At 42.8% G+C, this 25231-nt stretch overlaps 1 pseudogene; it reads right to left on the reverse strand.

Moving 5' to 3' along the window:
• Positions 1–9781: 9781 nt before the first annotated feature.
• LOC141127665 (ubiquitin-related modifier 1 pseudogene) lies at positions 9782–10235 on the reverse strand (annotated as a pseudogene).
• Between the last annotated feature and the right edge of the window lie 14996 nt (positions 10236–25231).

Genomic DNA, 25231 nt, shown 5'->3' on the forward strand with positions numbered 1-25231 from the left:
TTGTGCGAGTTCAGCTGAACTTGCATGACTTCAAACCCGCATTCAGTGTGAACACAGGCTAATGCCCCGTACACACGGTCGGATTTTCAGACGGAAAATGTGTGATAGGACCTTGTTGTCGGAAATTCTGACCATGTGTGGGCTCCATCACACATATTCCATCGGATTTTCCGACACACAAAGTTTGAGAGCAGGATATAAAATTTTCCGACAACAAAATCCGTTGTCGGAATTTCCGATCGTGTGTACACAAATCCGACGGTCAAAGTGCCACGCATGCTCAGAATAAATAAAGAGATGAAAGCTATTGGCTACTGCCCTGTTTATAGTCCCGACGTACGTGTTTTACGTCACCGCGTTCAAAATTATCGGATTTTCCGACAACTTTGTGTGACCGTGTGTATGCAAGACAAGTTTGAGCCAACATCTGTCGGAAAAAATCCTAGGATTTTGTTGTCGGAATGTCCGATCAATGTCCGACCGTGTGTACAGGGCATAAGAGTTACTCGCCACCAGTTGCCCCACCCAGCCCCTACCCTGCCCTGCCCCTAATTCTGCCCCTAAACACGCCCTGGGGGTATCATGTCCTCAGCTCTGAGGGGCTCATGCTGGGAACTGTAGTTCTTCACTTTTGGGGGGGTCACATCCCTAAAAGTGAAGAACTACAAGTTCCAGCATGAACCCCTTAGATCTTAGGATGTGCCTCCCTGCAAAATTGAAGGGCTACAAGGCCCAGCATGAACCCCCATGAGATCTAAGGATGTAACCCCTTAGAGCTCATGGGTTCATGCTGGGAACTGTAGTCATTCACTAGTGAGGGGGGTGTCACATCCTCAGCTCTGAGGGACTCATGCTGGGACCTGTAGTCCTTCACTTTTGGGGGGGTCACATCCCCCAAAAGTGAAGGACTACATGTGCCAGCATGAACCTCTTAGATCTAAGGATGTGGCTCCCTCCAAAATTGAAGGACTATAAGTCTCAGCATGAACCCCTAAGATCTAAGGATGTAACCCCTTAGATCTCATGCTGAGACCTGTAGTCCTTCACTAGTTTGGGAGGAGGAGGGGTGTCACATCCTCAGCTCTGAGGGGCTCATGCTGGGACCTGTAGTTCTTCACTTTTGGGGGTCACATACTTCAAAAGTGAAGGACTACAAGTCCCAGCATGAACCCCTGAGATCTAAGGGGGGACCGTAGGGGGTGAAGAAGCAGATCGGCTGTGTCTCCACTCTCATCCTGTGTGAGGGAGGGTGGGGGCCGATGAAGGGAGCAGGGAGCAATGCCGGGCCGGATCTGAGCTGTATAAGAGACGCTTTCAGCTCAGCCGTGCTGAGCCGTGCTGAGCCGTGCAGGCGGCATTGATGAGCACTGATACCCAGCATTAATTGGCAGGGCTGATAGGCACTGGTAGGAGGGATTGATGAGCACTGACAGGCTGCACTTATAGGCAGCACAGATGGGCACTGATATGTGGCATTAATAGGCAGCACAGATGGGCACTGATACTCAGCACCGATAGGTGGTATTGGTGAGCAATGATCTGTGGCACCGATAGGTGACACTGATAGGTAGCACTGATGGGCACTGATAGGCGGCATTAATGAGCAATGATAGGTGGCTCTGATAGGTTGCAAGGATGGGCATTAATGAGCACTGATAGGCAGCACTCATAGGCCGCACTGATGGGCACTGATAGGCATCATTTATGAACATTGATGGACGCTGATAGGTGACATTGATAAATACTGATAGGTGGCACTGATAGGCAGAATTGATGGGCCCTGATAGGTGGCCTTGATGGGCCTTAATCACTGATAGACAGCACTGATAGGTGGCATTAATGAGCACTGATAGGTGGCACTGATAGGCATTATTAATGAGCACTGATAGGCGGCACTGATAGGCAGAATTGATGGGCACCGATGGGCTGCTCTGATGGGCATGCAGCACTGATAGCCAGCACTGATAGGTGGCACTGATGGACGCTGATACGTGGCACCGATGGACGCTGATACGTGGCACCGATGGACGCTGATAGGCGGCATTGATGGGCACTGATAGGCAGCATTGATGGGCACTGATAGGCGGAATTGATGGGCACTGATAGGCAGTATTGATGAGCACTGATTGACGGCACTGAAATGCAGCACTGATAGGTGGCATTGGTGAGCACTGATAGACAGCATTGAGGGGCACTGATTGGCGGCATTGATGAGCACTGATAAGAAGCATTGATGAGCACTAATGGATGGAACTGAAATGTGGCACTGATAGGTGGCACTGATAAGCAGCATTGATGGACACTAATAGGTGGCATTTATGAGCACTGATAGGTGGCACTGATTATCAGTGTAAACAATTGAGCAGCTGATCACATGGTAAATGGCCGCCGTGACTGTGCTGGATGCAGAGTTCTGGGAGGATGTCCATGGAAGCCCGGGGCTCGGATGGAAGGGGGGGGTTTCTTGCATCGGGGCCCTGAAGGTTCTAGCTACGCCCCTGACTACAATGACGTCTTTTTCTTTTCATCTTCACTAAATGCGGGAGGAGAATTGGAAATTTTTTTTTTTTTTACAACAGATTTTGTAACTTGGAAGGAAGGTAGCATTGTTTTTGATTTAAGTATAATTCCCAGAAAGTGACAGAAACACTGCAAGATCAACAGGCATTATCATTATGTGCTGAAATTATTCTTAGTCTGAAATGAAAAAAACAAATGCAGCCCCATATTTAAGGACCTGTAAGATACAATGCATTACACGTATTCTTAAGTTTAGATAGTGTGCTGCCTCTGCAGTATGAGGGATATGCAGTTGCATCTATATGTATGTAGCCAGGTGCTGGCTAACTTTGCCTGTGTCATCGTGGGACATTCTGTAACACCAGCTGCAGTGAGCCTGTTATCCTCTAGTGCTCAGCCTGGACACTGTGTCATAATCTCCTGAATGCAGAGCAAGCAGAAACCACAGTTGAGAGCAAGGGATCGTGGAATATGTGGTCCAAGGAGCCAAGATTTGCATTGGAGCCACACTGCCACAGACTACAAGTTCCAGCTGGCTGAGACAGAGGGAAGAATGCTGGGTGAGAACTTAAATAGCCTGGACTGGGTAGGAGTCTTTCTCTTGGAACCATGGCTTTCAGCTGAGAGCAGGGACCTGTTCACTCTGGGGGATGTAAGTAGTAGCCACGGCCTAGGTGGCATGGGGAGTCCACCATTGCCAGCTCCCTGTTGGCCAAGTCATTGTTGGGGGTCACTCTCATCGTCACCAGTGCAGTTACAGCAGAATCCCAGCGTCTATAGGTGTGCGGCCAGGCACCCTTCAAGAGCCTGTTCCGTGAAATCCTATTCCCTTGAGCCTTGGTATCATCAGGATTGGGGAGCGGGCAGAAGCCCACCCTGTGTACACCCTACAAAGACACTGCATGCAATCACCTTCATCCCATCTCTTTACATTAAAGTCTCAAAAAGGAAACACTTTGGACATGCTGTTTTCTGTTGCTGGTCGCTATTGCACAGCAATCCTTCTGGGCCATTAAGGGGAACTCTACTCAGAGGTAGTGCATTTCTTGTAACTGTTATTTTATAATTGTGCCACAAAGTTTGTTGGGCCTGTGGCATCAGGATTTGAAGGGAGCAATCTGACATAAAAGGTCCTTCTCTTCCCCCATCATGCCCGGGGTCATAGGTTCTTTCAGGACCTACTGGTTACTACTGTTTGACTTACTGTGATTTTCTTTGCATTGCATACCATTTGCATATTTATCAAGAGTAAGAGTTTTACACTGGAAGATATCTGCTTAAATGATATTTGTTCTTTCAGTATTTGCTTCAAGAATCTTAAGTAAAATACTTGTTTACTTTGCTACAGTCTGGGGTCTGTGTAAATTGCATTATCACTTTGAAATATGTCTGAACCCAGAGTGTCAGAGGTGCCGGGAGGCTTGCAAGTTTAGGGCATCCTTTGGGGTATTGGGACAAACCGCAACACTGCCAGGGCACCGCTCGCAGGGAAGCACCCTCTTGGTAGAAGTCCTGTCCTGGCAAAGGGTGCAGGGAGAGGGAACCTGGACTGAGGATTTCCATTGGTAGGAAGTGGCTTCTATGTAATTCCTCATGTGGCCACTAGAGAGTTCTCTTTTCCCTAGCAGATAAGAATATATAAACATACGGTACATAGGGGTGGATTTTGGGTACAGGAGTAGGGAGAGGTAAGTTTTAATCCTGTTCTAGATGTAGGTTCCTGAGAAGTCTTTCCCTGTCTGGGGATTGCCCTGTACACTCACCTTGTTTTCTTTGGGCTCAGCCAGGGATACAGTAGCTGTGAGGCACCCCCTATGACAAGACAAGAGGATAACATTACCTGTATTATGATTGGAAACATGTAGTTGACCATGTTCTGTGTTGGACAGTGGGTCGACTGAAGATGTCTGAATTTCTCTTGTTACTCAGTAAAAGAAAAATAAGAAAGAAACCACTGGACTCACTTTATTTTGTGCTGTGGCCTATACCTGGAAACTTGTAAGTAAACTAGGCCTCTGGATATTCCAGAAAGGGGAAAATGTTGATGCTTTTACTATGTGTTATTTGGAGATGATGCATATTGACTCCCTCTGGGAGTGCTTGGTTCACATTAGCGATGTGGGGCTTGTACTGGCTAATGATACCCAGGACGCTAACAGTTGTGTCCACGTTCACTTGGTCCCACTTACAAGCCTGGTTGTTGCCTTGAAGCTCTCATCTTGCTATTTTTCCCACTGTTGCTGCTTGCCCAGGAAGGGATTATGCTGTTACCTAATGGATTACAAATGTCCCATTTGGGGAGAGAGAGCTCCATATAAAATAAAGGGCCCCAACACCAGCAGAACTGAGTTTTTAGCACACTGGCCAGTGGTTAGGCAGGACATTTTCTGCACTAAATAGGCAAAGCTACTCTTAGTACTTGTACTGCATTTCTGTTATTTCTCGTGCATTGAATTACAGTGTTATAGGGCGTACACACGGTCGGACTTTGTTCGGACATTCCGACAACAAAATCCTAGGATTTTTTCCGACGGATGTTGGCTCAAACTTGTTTTGTCTACACATGGTCGCACAAAGTTGTCGGAAAATCCGATCGTTCTAAATGCGGTGACGTAAAACACGTACGTCGGGACTATAAACGGGGCAGTGGCCAATAGCTTTCATCTCTTTATTAATTCTGAGCATGCGTGGCACTTTGTCCGTCGGATTTGTGTACACACAATCAGAATTTCAGACAACAGATTTTGTTGTCGGAAAATTTTATCTCCTGCTCTCCAACTTTGTGTGTCGGAAAATCCGATGGAAAATGTCCGATGGAGCCCACACACGGTCGGAATTTCCGACAACACGCTCCGATCGGACATTTTCCATCGGAAAATCCGACCGTGTGTACGGGGCATTAGCGTTGTTCACCGATGCTGATCTAGTGTGTTTGGTACCAGATTCACAGGTAGCTGTGGGAAATAAACTGGGTATTCTTGGCAATCTGTGTCAAAATGTATCTTGTATCTGCACTTCTGTTATTCAACTGCCAACCAAATCTTTCCTTTTTAGGGCCTTTGTCTTAAAAAAGCCCATTTAAACTGTTTTCGGGTGTGTTGGCATCATTCAGGTCCAGGTGCAGGGTGGGTCATCACTGGAGCAGGGCAGAAGGGCCCAAAAAAAAATCCAGCAGCTTCTCCTGAGATGGCACCACACTCCGTTGATTTAAATGTTCTTAAATTCGGGTATCTATCATTTAGTTTTCTTTATTTTCCTAATACAATACTTTGTGTATTTATATAATCACCAGCTTATCCTTAGATAAGGTTTGGAATATTAATGTGCATGTTTTTTCTGTTAAATTATACAGTTAGCTCATACACCTAGCTCTGTCTCATGGGTGTTTTTACAGAGATTCATGCATAAGTTTTCTGGATCCATCATACAAGGTGCAAGGTAAACTGGATTCAGTCTCTATCTGTATTCTCAAGTCTCAGCAGCAAGATGTATTTTAGTATATGCACACTGTATTTTGTCTGTTTACTAGATAGCTAATGCCAATGGGAAATATATACATTATTTCTATTACTAAATAGCACGCAACATGGAGAGTTCTGTAATAACATCATTTAAAAAATCTAATTTCGTTACAGGATTTTCTATTTGTACTTGTTAGAAATGACTCTACTTTTCAAGTGGTTGTAAACTCAGAACCCCCCCCCCCCTGCAAGACAAAGGCATAATGAGCTAGTATGTATCGCATACTAGCTCATTATAAAATACTTACCTTAGATCGAAGCTGCTGCAGTGGTCCCCACACACCACTGTGACCGACGACATGTCTCCAGGAGTTATTTTTGGGTTTGCAGGCTTCGGCGCTGTAATTAGCCGGAGCCGTGATGACGTCACTCCCGCGCATGCGCACGGGAGCCTCCGGTCACGGCACAGCAGCTGAAGAAACTGCACGAGTGAGCCGTTTCTTCAGTGGGCATATGCCGATGACGTCAGCACATGGGGATACAGTGAATATCTCCTAAACTGTGCAAGTTCAGGAGATATTCACGGTACCTACAGGTAAGCCTTATTGTAGGCTTACCTGTAGGTAAAAGTGGTGTAACAGGGTTTACTACCACTTTAAGTTATAATTTATTGAGCTAAGAACAGTTTTTCAATTCCAAAGTTTCAGGCAGCAATGTATCTGGTGGTCTATATTATATTTCTCCATTATATGAAATATTGGGGACATTGTGGTTAGTGTTATTACTACCTATCAGTGCTGGGATACCACTTCTGATTCTAGACAATTGGATCATTGCCTTTGGAAGAGAGTTGTTTTACCTGTCAGATAATCTGTATTTCTGTTCATTTACTCTTGAAAGTTGCACAGCCCTATCACAAAGCACAGCTGGGTGGATAACATAACTTACAGCAAAGAAAGTCCTCTTCTCATCAGCCTACTGATTTTCCATAGAAAGAGCAGCAGCAGACTGATGAGGTCATGTTTCTGTTCACTTAGCTTAGTCAACATATTTGCAAAAAACACACCTGTCTTCCCTATTCCAGTCTGAGTTATACTGTATAGAGTATTGCAAGAGGCTGATACCAAGTGCCAAATTTAGGTATTTACGCTGGTTGCATTTAAATCGATACACTGAATTATTTAATAATATTAAAACTGAAATCAGGGCACAAAAACCTTCCTTAATCACTTTTTGTACGCCAAATGTCTTTTCAAACCCAGACTAAAAGTAATGGTGTCACCATTATTGTGCTGTACATAGCCTGTCCAGCAGACAGAGCTGTAGGAGGGCGCTAGCAAGCCCCACCCACTACAGGCAGCCTAAAGAAAAATCCAGAAGGGGGCGGATACAAGACCAGTCACTCTGCACAAGGAGAGAAACAGCAGTGGCCAGTTTTTATTACAAAAAGCTCCTGTACAGAGGCAAAGTTTTACTCTGGATTATTGTACAGATCTGGAAGAAATACACAAAGCACACCGAGAGTAAAAAGTAAAAATACACATGTTTCTGGTCTTTAGACAATATTTATCTATCCTGGAGTTCAACTTGACCTCTGGGAGATTTACCCCCCCTTCATGATCAGGACATTTTTTGTGATATGGCACTGCGTTTAACCGCTTCAGCTCCGGAAAATTTTACCCCCTTCCTGACCAGAGCACTTTTTGCGATTCAGCACTGCGTCGCTTTAACTGACAATTGCGCGGTCGTGCGACGTGGCTCTCAAACAAAATTGACGTCCTTTTTTTCCCACAAATAGAGCTTTCTTTTGGCGGTATTTGATCACCTCTGTGATTTTTATTTTTTGTACTATAAACAAAAGAAGAGCGACAATTTTGAAAAAAACGCTTTATTTTTTACATTTTGCTATAATAAATATCCCCCAAAAATATATAAAAAACATTTTTTTTCCTCAGTTTAGGCCGATCGTATTCTTCTACATATTTTTGGTAAAAAAAAAATCGCAATAAGCGTTTATTGATTGGTTTGCGCAAAAGTTATAGCGTTTACAAAATAGGGGATAGTTTTATGGCATTTTCATTAATAATTTTTTTTTTACTAGTAATGGCAGTGATCAGCGATTCTTATTGTGACTGCGACGTTATGGCGGACATGTCGGACATTTTTGACAGATTAAAAATGCACTGATTACTGTGTAAATGACACTGGCAGTGAAGGGGTTAACCACTAGGGGGCGGGGAGGTGTTAAGTCAGTACTAGGGAGTGATTACTAACTGTAGGGGGGATGGGCTAGCTGTGTCACTACGCTGATCACTGCTCCAGATGACAGGGAGCAGAGATCAGTGACACTTGTCACTAGGCAGAATGGGGAGATGCTGTTTACATCAGCATCTCCCCGTTCGTCCTCTCCGTGAGGCGATCGCAGGTATCCCCGCAGCGATCGAGTCCGCGGGTCTTGCGACACGACTCACGGAGCTCCCGGCCGGCGCGCGCAATGGCACGGCGGCGAATTCAAATGGACGTACCGTGCCATTCTGCCGATGTACATCGGCGTGCGCCGGTCGGGAAGGGGTTAACTGACAACTGTGCGGTTGTGCTACGCTGTAGTCAGATAACATTAATGTCATTTTTGTCCCTACAAATAGAGCTTTCTTTTGGTAATATTTGATCACCATTTTTTTTTCTTTCGACAATTTTAAAAAAAACTATATTTTTTACTTTCTGCTGTAGAACATGTCCAATAAAATTTTTAAAAAAATCTAATTTCCTCATAAATTTAGGCCAATATGTATTCTGCTACATGTTTTTGGTAAAAAAAATCCCAATAAGCAAATATTAATTGGTTTACGCAAACATTATAGTGTCTACAAACTATGGTATATATTTATGGATTTATTTATTTTTTATACTAGTCATGGCAGAGTTCATCGACTTATAGTGGGACTGCGATATTGCAGCTGACAATCGGACATTAACTGACACTTTTAAAACTTTGCGGGAACCAGTGACACTTATACAGTGATCAGTGCTAAAAGTATGCAGTCATCATGCTAATGCCACTGGATGGGATGGGGTTCAACATCTAGAGCGATCCAAGGCTTAACTGTGTGCCTAGCCAGTGTTCTTGTGTAAACAGTGTGGTGCTTTTACTAGGAGAAGAGATGAATTCTAGTCCCTGCTTTGCAGGAACACAGAATCCATCCCTTCCCTCTTGTCAGAAGGGCGATCTGCCTTGTTTGGGCAGATGCCCATTCTGTGTTGTTTACCAACATTCAGCAGGTGCCGGAGGACATTGAGTGCCCGACAGCCGCAGATCGGCTTCTGCTGTGAATAATCACAGCAGAAATGCCCCCTGCAGGCGGAGTGCAGGATCATGTATATATAAGTGATCCTACGCAGGCTTAAACAAAGCGAGAGCAATAATTGTAGTGCTAGACCTTCTCTGTAACTCTAAACAGGTAACCTGTAAAGGTGTTTAAAGGGGGGTTCTGGCCGTTTTTTTTTTTTAAGTCAGCAGCTACAAACACTGTAGCTGCTGACTTTTAATAAGGACACTTACCTGTCCACCGAGCACGCAATGTCGGCCCCCCCAGAGACCGATCCGTCCATCGGATCGGCCGGCAGCGCCTCCATCCTAACTAAGGTAAACAGGCAGTGGAGCCTTGCGGCTTCACTGCCAGTTTCCTACTGCGCATGCGCGAGCGGCACAGCGCTCTGTGAATGGCCCCGTTGTTTCCTGGGACACACACATGTCCCAGAAGGCAAAGGGGCCGCTCACCTTAGGAGGAGGAAGTGCCGCAGAATAGGAAGAGGCAGATTAGGAATACTGCCTAGCAACAGGGGTTTCAGGTACGTTAAAAGTTTTTTTTTTTTTTCAAATGCTTTTTTTAAAATTTTTAAATGAATTTGAATGCCATTTCCTTTTTTAGGGTGGACCTCCACTTTTAAGAGTCGCCTATGGAGAATTTTAAGTACTGTAGTTTGTCGCATTTTCAACAATCATCCTGGCCTCACTGTATCTCCTTGAATAAACAGCTCAGGACATTCCTTCAGCAAAATATCTTTGATCCACATCAACAAATGTTTGATGTCCCAAGGATCTGACTGACTAGGCAAGATCACCTGGTGCTTCTTGATCCCATCAAATAGCAGATCTGCGCCACCTACAAACTCCAGCTGCAGACATATAGGCCCATATAGGGTGGGGATTCTGGTTCTTGTTAATGATGCAGACTGGGAACTGATGAAGACACTTCACCTTACCTTCAAGGAAGAATAACAATTGGCAAGAAAAATTCATTCTATCCCATCTACCACGTTCACCAAGATTAGTTGGTCCAAGCATATACAGTATCTCACAAAAGTAAGTACACCACTCACATTTTTGTAAATATTTTATTCTATCTTTTCATGTGACAACACTGAAGAAATGACACTTTGCTACAATGTAAATTAGTGAGTGTACAGCTTGTATAACAGTGTAAATTTGCTGTCCCCTCAAAATAACTCAACACACAGCCATTAATGTCTAAACCGCTGGCAACAAAAGTGAGTACACCCCTAAGTGAAAATGTCCAAATTGGGCCCAAAGTGTCAATATTTTGTATGGCCACCATTATTTTCCAGTACTGCCTTAACCCTCTTGGGCATGGAGTTCACCAGAGCTTCACATCACAGGTTGCCACTGGAGTCCTCTTCCACTTCTTCATAACGATATCACGGAGCTGGTGGATGTTAGAGACCTTGCCCTCCAGCACGTTCCATTTGAGGATGCCTCACAGATGCTCAATAGAGATTAGGTCTGTAGACATGCTTGGCCAGTCCATCACCTTTACCCTCAGCTTCTTTAGCAAGGCAGTGGTCGTCTTTGAGGTGTGTTTGTGGTCTTTATCATGTTGGAATACTGCCCTGCGGCCCAGTCTCCGAAGGGAGGGGATCATGCTCTGCTTCAGTATGTCACAGTACATGTTGGCATTCATGGTTCCCTCAATGAACTGTAGCTCCCCAGTGCGGGCAGCACTCATGCAGCCCCAGACCATGACACTCCCACCACCATGCTTGACTGTAATCAAGACACACTTGTCTTTGTACTCCTCACCTGGTTGCCACCATGCATGCTTGACACCATCTGAACCAAATAAGTTTATCTTGGTCTCATCAGACCACAGGACATGGTTCCAGTAATCCATGTCCTTAGTCTGCTTGTCTTCAACAAACTGTTTGCGAGCTCTCTTGTGCATCATCTTTAGAAGAGGCTTCCTTCTGGGACGAGAGACATGCAGACCAATTTGATACAGTGTGCAGCGTATGATATGAGCTGACCCCCACCCCTTCAACCGCTGCAGCAATGTTGGCAGCACTTATATGTCTATTTTTCCAAAGACAACCTCTGGATATGACGCTGAGCATGTGCATTCAACTTCTTTGGTCGACCATGACGAGGCCTGTTCTGAGTGGAACTTGTCCTGTTAAACCGCTATATGGTCTTGGCCACTGTGCTGCAGCTCAGTATCAGGGTATTGGAAACCTTTTTATAGCCTAGGCCATCTTTATGCAGAGCAACAATTCTTTTTTTGGACATTTTCCCTTAGGGGTGTACTCACTTTTGTTGCCAGTGGTTTAGACATTAATGGCTGTGTGTTGAGTTATTTTGAGGGGACAGCAAACTTACACTGTTATACAAGCTGTACACTCACTACTTTACATTGTAGCAAAGTGTCATTTCTTCAGTGTTGTCACATGAAAAGATATAATAAAATATTTACAAAAACATAAGGGGTGTACTCACTTTTGTGAGATACTGTATGTGCTGGATTGGGGTCACACTACAAAAAGCCAATGAGACATAGCAGCGGAAGTGGGAAAGAGAAGAGGATAACAATTGATCAAGTCCTGGAAGGACAAAACGCAACAAAACGCAATACTTGACCGAGGTTAATTGTAAGGTCACATATCATCAGGTGAGCATACATCTGATGGGGGAACACGAGTGTATTATATAGTCACATATATGGAGCTCTCAAAAAGGCACTGAGATAAGCATTTGAAAATATAGAAGAATGCAAGCACGGCATAATTGAATCACAATCACGGATGCTATGCGCATTAATGGTCTATTTGTTGATCACTTGAATATTTAATTTTTATGTATTTTTGGATTTTGTGGATATATTCCTTGTGTATAGGAAATGTATGCACTGTATGAATTGGAGTTAAAAAACACGCTGTTCTTTTTTTACCTGAAGATATTCTTTAGAATGAATACTAATTCTATTATAGAATTATTATCTGAATATACATAGTTTAGCACGCATACATGATTTGTTTTGCATAAGCAGGACTGTGTAAACTGGAACACTTATGTTGAGTTACATATACTTTCACAGTGTATTTTATTTATATTACACACAGTGTGGCACATTTTACTATATAAATTTGTTGTTTTATGGCAACTGAAAATATTCTGAATGATAAAGCTAAAGCATGTACAACACCTTCGTCACTTGCACAGATTGGGAGACTCCTACTCTTGGAAAGAGTTCAGATGGTCCCACTCACAGATTGCAAAGGTATAATGTACACAGATTGGAAATTAAATTGAATTAATGACTGACTCAGGAACATTTTAGTAGTACATTCATGCTATGATGATATGATAGTTTTCTTTTATTGTGATAATATTCTTTCATACCGACTTTTTTGAGGGTGTTAGGTTAACATTTATGGTTAGAATAAGAAAGTAGGTTAATGCTTAGGGCCTGTTCACACAGTGAGGTGACTGGCATTTTATCTGCACTGGAAAAACACCAGTCACCGTATGAACATGTAGGGCACAATTGTTTTCTATGTGCCTCCACACTACAATGCAGCCCGGAGGTCCGGTGTAGTATAGGAATGCACTGCATGCCACAACACAGCGGCACAAAACGCCACCATTTTTCTAGGTAAATCTATTTCTAAAGGTGCCATTGACATGAAATGTTCACCACATGTCGGTAACAACCCATGTAATCCATACATACAAAGAAACCAAAACAAATACGTTCAGAAATGAAGTTATGTGTAATCAAATGGAATGACACAGGGAAAAAGTACTGAACACGCTAACTATAATTTATTTAACCACTTCAGCCCTGGAAGGTTTTACCCCCTTTATGACCAGGTCATTTTTTGTGATACAGCACTGCGTTATTTTAACTGACAATTGCGTGGTCATGCCACGCTGTACCCAAATAAAATTGATGTTCTTTTTTCCCACAAATAGAGCTTTTTTTTTGTGGTATTTGATTACCTCTGCAGTTTTTATTTTTTGCGCTATAAACAAAAAAAGACCGACAATTTTGAAAAAAATGCTATAATACATATCCAAAAAATAAAAAAATGAAAAAAAAAATCACATTTCTTCATCAATTTAGGCCAATATGTACTACATATTTTTGGTAAAACATCCCAATAAGCGTATATTGATTGGTTTGCGCAAAAGTTATAGCGTCTGCAAACTATGGGATAGATTTAGGGACTTTTAAATTTTTTTATTGTTTTTACTGGCAATGGTGGCGGTCAGAAATTTTTATTGGGACTGCGACATTGTGGCGGACAAATCCAAGCCTAAGTGGCACATTTTGGGACCAGTGACACCATTACAGTGATCAGTGCTAAAAAAAATGCACTGATCAAGGTATAAATGACACTGGCAGGGAAAGGATTAATATTAGGGGGCGATCAAGTGGTTAACTGTGTTCCCTGGGTGTGTTCTAACTGTGTGGGGGCTGGGCTTACTGGGACAACACAGAAATCGCTGTTCCTGATTACTAGGGACAGCAGATCTCCATATTGTCCCCTGTCAGAATGGGGATCTACCTTGTTTACATAGGCAGATCCCCGTTCTGCCTTTTTGTACTGCAATCGCGGATGGCCAGCGGACATCGAGTCCGTGGGACCCGTGCGCGCGCTCCCCTGGCCTGTAGCGGGCACTCTCACACTATCACATGCACAGACCAACGTACAGGTACGTTGGTTTGCCTTGCCTCAGTATATATGCAGATATGGTCAGCAGGTGGTTAAGTGACTTTGAACGTGCCTTGGTTGTTAGTGCCGGACGGGCTGGTTTGAGTATTTCAAAAACTGCTGATCTACTGAGAATTTCACACACAACCATCTCTAGGGTTTACAAAAAATGTTCAGAAAAAGAGAAAATATCCAGTGAGCGGCAGCTGTGTGGATGAAAATGCCTTATTGATGTCAGAGGTGAGGGGAGAATGGGCAGACTGGTTCGATGATAGAAAGACAACAGTAATGCCCTGTAAAACACGACAGGATTTTCTGACAACAAAATCCATGTTTTTTTTCCGACGGATGTTGGCTCAAACTTGTCTTGCATACACACGGTCACACAAATCTTGTCGGAAATTCCATTCGCCAAGAACGTGGTGACGTACAACACGTAGGACGAGCTGAGAAAAATGAAGTTCAATAGCCAGTGCGGCTCTTCTGCTTGATTCCGAGCATGCGTGGAATTTTGTGCGTCGGAACTGTGTACACACGATCGGAATTTTCGACAACGGATTTTGTTGTCGGAAAATTTGAGATCCAGATCTCAAATTTTGTGTGTCGGAAATTCCGATGGAAAATGTCCGATGGAGCCTACACACAGTCGGAATTTCCGACAACAAGGTCCTATCGAACATTTTCTGTCAGAAAATCTGACCGTGTGTATGGGACATAACTTAACGACTTCACATTCCGCCCATAATCATATGACGTCCGCAGGAGGGATCTCCCATCTTGGGTGGGCATCATATGACGTCCTGGGCCTCCCGGACGTCTGGGGGGCGTGCGCCCCGCTGCATCACTTGGGAGCCAATGCGCGTGCCCGGCGGCCACGATGTCTGCTGTGTGCCCGCGATTACTAGATAACAGAGCAGGACCCTGGATCTGTGTGTGTAAACACACAGATCCACGTCCTGTCAAGAGAGAGGAGACCGATTATGTCTTCCCAGTACAGAGGAACACTGATCGGTCTCCTCCCCTTGTGAGTCCCCTCCCCCTACAGTTAGAATCACTCCCTAGGTAACACATTTAACCCCTTGATCGCCCCTAGTGTTAACCCCTTTCCTGCCAGTGACATTTATATATTAATCAGTGCATTTTTATAGCACTGATCGCTGTATAAATGTGAATGGCCCCAAAATGGTGTCAAAAGTGTCCGCTATGTCTGCTGCAATGTCACAGTCACGATCGCCGCCATTACTAGTAAATAAATAAATAAAAATGCCATAAAACTATCCCCAGTTTTGTAGACACTATAGCTTTTGCGCAAACCAACCAATATATGCTTATTGCGATTTTTTTTTACCAAAAATATATAGAAGAATACATATCGGCCTAAATTGAGGAAAAAATTTGTTTTTTTAAAAAAAATTGGGATATTTATTATAGCAAAAAGTAAAACATATTGTGTTTTTTTCAAACTTGTAGCTCTTCTTTTGTTTATAGCACAAAAAATAAAAACCGCAGGGATGATCAAATACCACCAAAAGAAAGCTCTATTTGTGGGGAAAAAAATGATAAAAATTTCATTTGGGTACAGTGTTGCATGACCGCGCAATTGTCATTCAAATTGGGACAGCGCTGAAAACTGAAAATTGGCTTGGGCAGGAAGGGGGTGAAAATGCCCTGTATTGAAGTGGTTAAATAAACACCCATTACAACCAAGGTATGCAGAATACCATCTCTGAACGCACAACACATCGACTCTTGAAGCAGATGAACTACAGCAGCAGAAGACCACACTGAGTGCCACTCCTATCAACTAAGAACAGAAAACTGAGGCTACAATTCACACAGGATCACCAAAATTTGACAATAGAAGAGTGAAAAGACGTTACCTAAGGATACTACGGAACAAGAAAAGTCTGCCACACATTCCAATGGTGCTGCATGGTGCAATGATGGAAAAACACAGATCAAAAAAACATGTATAGCAAGTGACAGTGATTTCTTCTCAATCAAATGAATCTATTTTTATATCATCTTAAAATTTCCATAGTTACGAGATGTTTGGAGCAATTACAAACCTTTAAACCATTTTTTTTATATCAAATGTTCTGCAGAAAGGCAATAGCTTCTTACTTTCTTATTTCATCTGGGAATCTAGACTGAACTTCATTTTTCTTTGCATTATTACAATTAAATCAATTGCACTGAATTTTAACTTGCAAACAGTTCAATGGTTTTCTCTGCAGAAACAGATTGCTTGAGTAAGGTGCAGAAAACTATTTTAGAAAATAAAACCACCCTATATCACTGTTCCTCTGATGGTTTTCTGCTTTCATTGCAGCCTGTAATCAGAAGGGACAGAGAATCCATCTCTGCATAGAAAACTATTGTTACCTATAGAGTACAGCTCTGGAATGTTTCTTTGTATCTTCTGTGTTTAATAACATGAAACAAGGCAGAGGAAAGAGGGTCTATAAATCAACCTTGTCCATATAGCCTCCAGCAACTAGATCCCAGGGTTCATCAATGTTCCTACTCCTGTTGCCTTCTGCACAATTTACAATCACATGTTCAGTAGTAAGTAATTTCCATAGCATGTTTCACAAACCTGAGAGCTCAATCACAGAGATCTCTCCACCATTATCCCCAAGAGACAAGAGCATCTATCAATGTGATATAACGTGCTTGTACACTTAATCGCTAAACTTTCATTTAAGCTTTAACCTGTTAGTATAATTTCAAAAAGTTGTTTTCAATCATTTTTGTTTGTTCAAGTTCTTTATTTTTCAGCACGCGTACAGACCAGGAGAGATTCATGGCTTAACATAAAGGAGTCAATTATATCTTGTCCTTTTCAGATAGTAATTAGTAAATTGAGTAACAACAAAAGGACTAACCAAGCACAGGGAAATGCAAGCCGTATAATGATAGACAAGTACCATGTCCAAAGGCATATAAAATCAAAGGTCAACTGTAAGCAAAGAACAAAGGGGAGAACTACAGCAAGAGGGCAAAAATGGTTGCAATACCTCAGAGAAAGAGATTAGGTGGATAGGCAAAGAAAAAAGGAAAGTAGGAGAGGGGGAGGAAAAGGGGAACGGAGGGGGAGCACCACATGGGGGAAGCGCTTTAATCCCAAAGAGGGGAAGAGAAGAATATGGAAATAAATGGTCTGAAGGTCAAGGAGGCCAAATTAAAGCGGAACTTCACCCTAAAGGGAAAGTTCTGCTTTATGCCCTCCTCTCCCCTCCTCTTCCATTTTGGGGGAGGGGGTGAAGGTACCTGATTTTGACAGGTACCTGCTCCTTTTTCCGGTTAGATAGCCGCAGCAGATCCACTGGAAATCCCCCCCCCCATCCCCGTCTGCATTCTTCTGGGATATGTCACAGGTCCCAGAAGGCTGTAGGACCATTTATAAAGTGCAGCAGGCACATGCGCAGTGGGAAGCTGGCTGTAAAGTCACTAGGAATCACATCCAGCTGCCCACAGTAGACATGCCGGTGCTCAGGACCCAAAGACAGGCAAAGAACCTGTTCGGGCGAGGATGGCGCTGGATCCCTGGACAGTCGAGAATCCTTTTTTTTAAAAGTCAGAAGCTACAGTATTTTTAATCAAAAAATTAAGTTTTATTGAGCATAAAGAAAAAGAAACATAAATGGAAAGTGCAAAAGGCACTATTCATAAGACAGGTACATTGATATATTCATACTGGATGTAAAACATTGAAGGTCAGATTAACTAAAGTACTGATTACCAATCTGAATGCAACAGAACATATTACACACATAGGGGGGACACCAAACAGCCCAGTGCTTGTCAATAAAACCAAAGATGCCCACGGGGGGTGGGGGGGGTGCATGAAAGGCAGGGACATGAGGATGAGTACACTCAACATACTTAGGGGAAGATTACCAGTTTTGGTTGGGGATTCATTCCTCATCAGTACAAGTGGAAGTGTCTTTTAACCACCTCTACCAGATTTTGTGATATTTGCTCGGGCGGCCCCTGTGCAAGTGCAGTATTTTTTTTATAGGGGAGGGTAATGTTAATGGCCCTGATCCACTGTTGGAGGCGACTGCCTTATCCAGGTCCTGGTTATTTGCATTCTAGCTAAAAACAGTGACTCTTGTAAAAAGATGTTTAGGTATTTGTCCTCTTCAGAGATGGAGAGGAGGCCCAATACACACTGGCGGGGGCGTATAGTCAGGGAGGAACCCATGCAATCAGGATGGAATCTGACCACATGTGACCGGTATCATTGGAAAGAAGGGCAGGACCATAGTAGGTAGTAAAATGTGCCTCTGGAATCTCCACACCTGGGACATGCTGAACTGTGCTTCAGCCTATACCTGTAGAGATGAGTGAGATGGTCAGACAACTTGGGGAATACAGATTTACAGCTAGCTAGCACCTCCTCCCAGTCCTCATCTGTAATGTTCCCTAGATCTGTCTCCCACCAGGATTTCAATTGATAAGCCAAGGCAGTGGCAGCAGGTAGCATGAGGTGGTTGTAGAACAAAGAGATACGTTTCTTGGGTTTCCGACCTGTGATTATATCCACCAGATATAGCGATTCAAGGCTGGGGATGGAGTCAAGGAATTGAGAAGTGATCGCATGTCAGAGTTGGAGGTAATGAAAAAACATATGGTTGGGCACACCAAAACCATCTTTCAATGCATGAAACAATTTAACCAAGCTATTTTCTAAAACATGTGAAAGATATATGACCCCCTTGTCAATCCATAGTCTGAATTCTGGTACAGATAACAATTTGGGCAAGTGCGGATTACCCCACAAAGCATATGGGTATGAAATACAGGAGTCTTGGTAAGGTTCATAGCCAACTGCCAGATTTTGCGATTTATGATGGAATAATGTACAACTCCTATTGCCCATGTAGGACAACTCACGAGTACTACAGAGTAAAATTTAGAAGGGATGAGCAGCCGGGCGGGAGGCATGGGAGCATACCAGAGTGGAGAACCTATTCCTGTCCACCTGATTAAAGTAAAAGAAATGGGAGAGCTGGGAAGCAATATAGGTTAGGTCTGGACCTAGGTTAACAGGACATTTCAGAGTTTGCATGATAGTTTGTGACAGGAGGAACCCCAAATAAATGTGTTACGAATGGATTCCATAGATTTGAATATACATGGTAGGATGTACAAAGGGGCCTGTCAAAAAATATAAAGTAATTTGGGAAGAAGTATCATTTTTACTAGGTTGATGTGTCCAATAACTCCAAGAGGGGGACAAGACCACGACTGTGTTTTGGTTTTTAGAATGTCATGTAGGGTTTCAAGATTAAGGCCTATGTAGTCCGTTAAAGATGCCCAAGTGTGATATTTTGATACATTGTAATTTCACTTATTGTTTTTGACCTCATATAAATTGTGGTGATGTGGTTTTCATTTTTACAGTTTTAAAGGGAAAAGCACACCAATATTTTACACATACTTGAGGTCCTGTGTCATCCTGTCACATTCACCCCTGATGGAAACTACGAGCAGACATACATACATACATGCATAATCTATCATCTTGGCTGTTAGGAGGCTGGTTTAAAACAATGATGTTAGCCTATGCTAGAGTTAATATATATTTTGTTGGAAAGAGGCTGAAAGAGGTTAAAGGAGAACAGTAGCACTGAAATGCAAAATAGGATGAAAACCATTTTTTTCTTTTTTTTTTTTTCTTTTTATGAAATTGCCTATGAGCCTAATGCTTTGGAAAACGAAATGGCATCCAATTACATACCATGTCTACAAATACTTAAATACTGTTTTAACCTGACTATATAGTGCTATAAATATATATAGAGCTATATAGTGGCTAGAATTTCTCAGCTGACTTGCTAACGCATGCTGCTGTAAATAAAAAAAAAAGACTGTTTCACAAATTGCAACCCATTCTGTGAATGGGGGAGGGGACGATGAATGATAGGATCGTTGATGACAGGATAGGTAGTCTCTGGTGCAGCATACGAAAAAAATAAATAAATTAGCTTTAATCACCTTTGTTGCACAAGGCGCATTTTTAAGCATATTTATTTAGCAACAGTCACTTTAAAGCCCATAGACGCGTTTCACACATACATCTTATGCTTAATTAAAAGGGTTGTAAACCCTTGTGTTTTTTCACCTTAATGCATCCTACACTTGGCAGTCACTGGCCCCCCAGCCCCCCCGTTTTACTTACCTAAACCCCTTCATCTCCTCGTCGGGGACTCGCTGTCCCTCACTCCATGGGGTCCCGACTCTTGATTGGATAGATTGATAGCAGAGCAGCCATTGGCTCTCACTGCTGTCAATCAAATCCAATGACGTGGACGCCGGGGGGGCGGGGCCGAATTACGTGCCTGTGGACGCAAATGCTGAACTCAGGAGCACACCAGCAAGGTAACCCCCTCGGGAGAGCGCTTCTCCTAGGGGGTTATCTGATGCGGGGAGGAGCCACAAGAGCCACCGGGGGACCCCAGAAGAGGATGTTCAGGGCCACTCAGTGCAAAATGAGCTGCACAGTGGAGGTAAGTATGATATGTTTGTTATTTAAAAAAAATGAAAAATGATCCTTTACAATCACTTTAAGCACAAGATGTATGTGTGAAACACGTCTACGTGACTGTATGCAATTGGAACCTCTGGATGTGCAGCCTTTTCTTCTTATCTTCAAGTAGTTCCACGGAGGCGGGCCGGGGCTGGCACTCCTGGTCAGGTTTCATTTAGGTTTACTACATACACCTTTTTCCTCTGATCCCACTTTAAAGCCCAACTTCTGGAAATCTTAAAATTCCTCCTGCAGTGGGCCTGTGCTTGTGTTGCAAAGGTTAAAGTGGTTGTAAGGTAGTGTCAGGGCTGGGCTCAGCCCTTCCTTCTCTGAGCTGGCTACTCAGCTGTTGGCTAATTGCCAGCTCCTATCTCTCCACAGTGACTCACCTGTTGATGATATCCTGCTCGTCAGTCCTGCCTACTTAAGCCATCCAGCCCAGATGATCTTTGCCTTCGCCTTGGTCAACATCACAGAGAATATCTCCTGCGTTCCTGTTTAAGACTTGCTTGGCTGACATTCCTTCTTGCTCCAGATCCTGCTTGCTGATCCACTATGCTGATCCCTGACTCCCTGACTTTCTGGCTTGTCTGACTATCCGTTCCGGTTACCAAACTTTGGTTATGTTTTGACTAAGTTTGTTCTATTTACTTTTATTATTAAACAAGTGTGATTTAAATGTACTTCTGTCTCAGTCTGATTCATGGTTTCTGACAAGTAGAAAATTTTTTTACCGAAATGCATTCTTTGCGTTAAGGTAAAAAACCTTTTGTGTGCACCTCCCTCCCAAATGTGTAAAAAATAAGTGCTGTGCTAACACATATCTGAAAAGACAATAAACTAAAGAGTATTATGACAGAACCCACTGTCACTGTGTGTTTTAGAGGGGGGTGTGGGCTGGCCTCCTACCCACATACTATGGCCCAGCAGAGAACGGGAGATTTGGAGGGCTATTTGCCGTCTCCCGCAACCAGAATTAGACACCACCTCCAGACATTTGTGTTCGCGGTTGCCTGTTCATCGGAATCGGGTGAACGCGATATCTGTGGCCGGGCTTGTGGAGCCGTTTCTGGCTACTTAAACCTATTGGCCTGGCTAGGCTAAATATGTACTTTTATTCCACAAACAATGTACTTTTAGCTGATAATGGCATATACAAGGTGGCAGTATGCCAAAAGTGGGGGGGCTACGAGACTTGGGGACAAAATGGCTTTGGGATAAGGTAATGATGGCCCTATATAAGTTGAATCCCCTCTCCCCATCCTCCCCCTCTTGTTACTGTGTTTATATCTGTTATGTCATGGCACGTAGACAAAAGGTGTGGAGACACATCCCAGTAGGGGATGTGTAAGGAGGGGCTGCCTGCTTGTTATAATCCCTTTGTGTTTCAACTGTAATTTCTGTTTAAATTTACAAGAACCATTGGTTCTTCCTTGTCCCCTACCCCCTCTATGACAAGGCTAGGGGGAGTGTCCCTAACTGTATTTAAAGGTGTATGTTTTGTACTTAATAAACAGTTTATGCTTTGCATGTTTAACCCTCAACATCTGTGTGGTTTTCCCTCGTGATTGGGGGGTTAAGGGCTGGTTATGGCAAGTCTGCCAGCTGCGGGTGCGTTTGGAGAACAGGAGACACAGGTCTGGCGGAGGTGCCCAGCCAGGGTATCCAGGATCCTTCACAAGTATCAAAAACAATCATGATATAAAGTGCAAAGTGCCAATTGATCAAATATAACTGTGAGCTGTCCACAAATCTTATAAGATGATGACATGCGATTGGGGGGCCCCAATGCACCCACAAATCATTAATATCAATCAAGTGATGATAAATAAGTGTCCCTGAACATTCACTCTGTGTATTCCACTGTAACATAGTGATCCACCACCTAGGATATTGCAAGTGAGCTTACCAGAAGATGGCACATCAGACAATTAGGATCCAGAATTAAAAATTATACAAATCTTTATTACAAAATACAATTTAAAATTTAAAACATGATCATGGCTAAAACATTATAGAGATCACACAGCATAAATCACGAAACATAACCTTGATCACAACATGAATTGACAGAACCACCAATATATTTCGAAAATGGAATAACCTGATCTTCTTCAGGGATGTTTCACTGTGGGTACAAAGATATTTCAGGCTGTGTTATAGCAGGGATATACATGTAGCCATGGATGGAAAAAAGCAAGATGGAGAGTTGCCTTTCAGGAGAGTCACAAAAAAGTGGGCGTAGTGGGCCTGGCTAGATGGGCTAACCCACTGCTGTGGCAATTAGTTCCGCATTATAATTGTCCAGAGGTAACCAATGTAAGGTTAACCAGATGAAGTCTCAGTGTAAGCAGGAGGGCTGTACTGGTGTGGCTACAAGCCAATATGTAGTTGGAAGATGAAATCTTCCAAAAAAATGGCCCAAAAATGGCAACAGGCTGCAAACTGCCAAATGGACACCCGGACATCCAAAGTAAGTGGCTCTCTCTGTCCTCTCCCTCCTCACTGGAGAAGGAGGTAGCATGGGGAGCCACTGGCTCCTGCTGCTGTCAATCACAGCTAGTGAACAGATAGAGAGGGGGGGGGCAGAGCCTGTCTATAGACACACAAAGTGCTGCTCTGGAACAAGCAGCTTGCTATGAGGGCACTTGGCAGAGGGAAGAAGCCAGGAGCGCCAACGGGGGAACCCAGAAGCGGAGGATCATGGCTGCTCTGTGCAAAACCATTGCACAGGGCAGGTAAATATGATATGTTTATTATTTAAAAAAAAAAAAAAACATTTATTTGTTTATTTAGGTTTAGGGGAGAGTAAAAACATTTTACTTACCCAATCCTCTGCCCCCCAGCAAATGTCTCTCTTCCATTCTTCGACGGTTCCTTGACATCGTCTTGTCCAATGCAGGGCTATGGACTCTACATTGATCTTGATGATGTTAGGACCTTAGACTGCTGGAGCATGGGGAGAAGATGCTGCAAGGACCAGTGTAGCAGGGCGGAGGAGCGGAGGATTGGGTAAGTAAATCTTTTCTAGACCCCTAGACCTAAACAAGCGTTTCACCTTTACAGTCCCACTGCAAGGAGGAATTTTCAAGTTTCCCAGCGTTGGGCTTTAAAGTATACTTTTAATGCATACAGGTAGGGAAAGTCAGAGTAAAGCGATAGCTCCATAGTTGTACACTTATTTCAGGTCAGCAACTCGACAAGAAAATCAACATGACAGCCTGGACATTTTCCACAGAAGAATCCAGCAATGGCAGCCTCCAAAAGTACCTCATGAAAAGAATTCATTTGGAACAACAAGAGATTGCTTCTGGTGTGTCCAGCTTGGAAAGGAGCTGTGATACAGAGAAAAATATAAGTGACAAATACCGAGAAAATGTTCCCCCTTTATATTCATTCCCTTCATAATTGCTTATGCTGGTGTTAACAGTCTCATTATTTCATCAGACTGTGACCCCCTCATGGCTTCATTTCCTGTGTTTTCCTGTTATTGCTGTCTTTATTGTGCATACTTTATTTTATTTTCCTGAATTGACTTCAATTCCACATGGAATATCAATGCTGTATAAACAAAACAATACAACTGTGTATTCAGAAATGATCTCTTTAGGTAGGGAATGTGCTTCAAAATGTGAAGCATACCACTTGCAAAAGATAGGAATGAATTAAGTGCAGCATTTGCATAAATGTTTGTTTTTAATCAGATTACATGGATTATGCATTTGTGCCACTGTTTAATAGATAAAAAATTCAGTGAACAGGAACTTGATGATGACTAAAATTAGTTCACTGTTGGCTCATATCTCCTTTGAGCTGTGGCTAATGTTCGGAATTTGGAAAATTAGTACTTTATTTAAGCAGAAACACTTTCTTTAAAGAGCACTTCAGACAAAAGATATTATAAAAAAAAAGAAATGTATAATATAAAAGCTAACATTCTATCTCTTAGAAGCATAGACATATTGTACTTTAGTTATTAGGTACACTGCTCAGCAGAAGCAGTAAATGGTACTAATTAAAGCGACTTTCTCTTGCCTACAACTAAGATTTGTCCCAAAAGTGTCCAGAATGTGTTGGCGACATTTCCCAATGTATAAGGCAAAATTAGTTGAAAATCATCAAATATACACCCAGTGAAATTCCCATTCCCTGAAACCTCAGCAGAGAAAGGTCTTTTCTGTAACATTTATCCTAAAGGGTGAAAGTTCCCCTTCCTATTGCAACCATTTTTATGGAATTAGCATGTGTAGCATTTACCGATGCAGGAGTCGCTGGTGATAACATATTTTTCTTAGTTTTTGTTATAAAGTTTTGCAAATAAGTAATTTTTCTTCATAAATTTAGGCCAAAATTTATATAGCTACATTCTTTTGGTAAAATAACCCAAATCTGTGTATATTATTTAGTTTGTGTGAAAGTTATAGAGTCTATAAGCCAAGGCACATATTAGTGATGCACCAAAATTTTGCTGAAAATTATGGTGTGAAAATAGGGTTTTCAGCGTTGTGCTGAAAGCAAAAAAGGTTTTGCCGTGATTTTTGCCATGCTTATCCTGTGTTTTTCATAGGTCATGTGACTCAAAAAATGCATAAAAAAACACAACATGCATTTTTGATGCGTTATTACTGCGTTTTCAGTGCATTTCAATGAGGAGGTGTACCAAAAATGCAGCGAGCAGGATTTTTAACACCGCTTCAAAAGGTGC

The sequence above is a fragment of the Aquarana catesbeiana genome, linkage group LG02 (genome assembly GCF_042186555.1).
Source record: "Aquarana catesbeiana isolate 2022-GZ linkage group LG02, ASM4218655v1, whole genome shotgun sequence".
In the NCBI taxonomy this organism is placed as follows: Eukaryota; Metazoa; Chordata; class Amphibia; order Anura; family Ranidae; genus Aquarana; species Aquarana catesbeiana.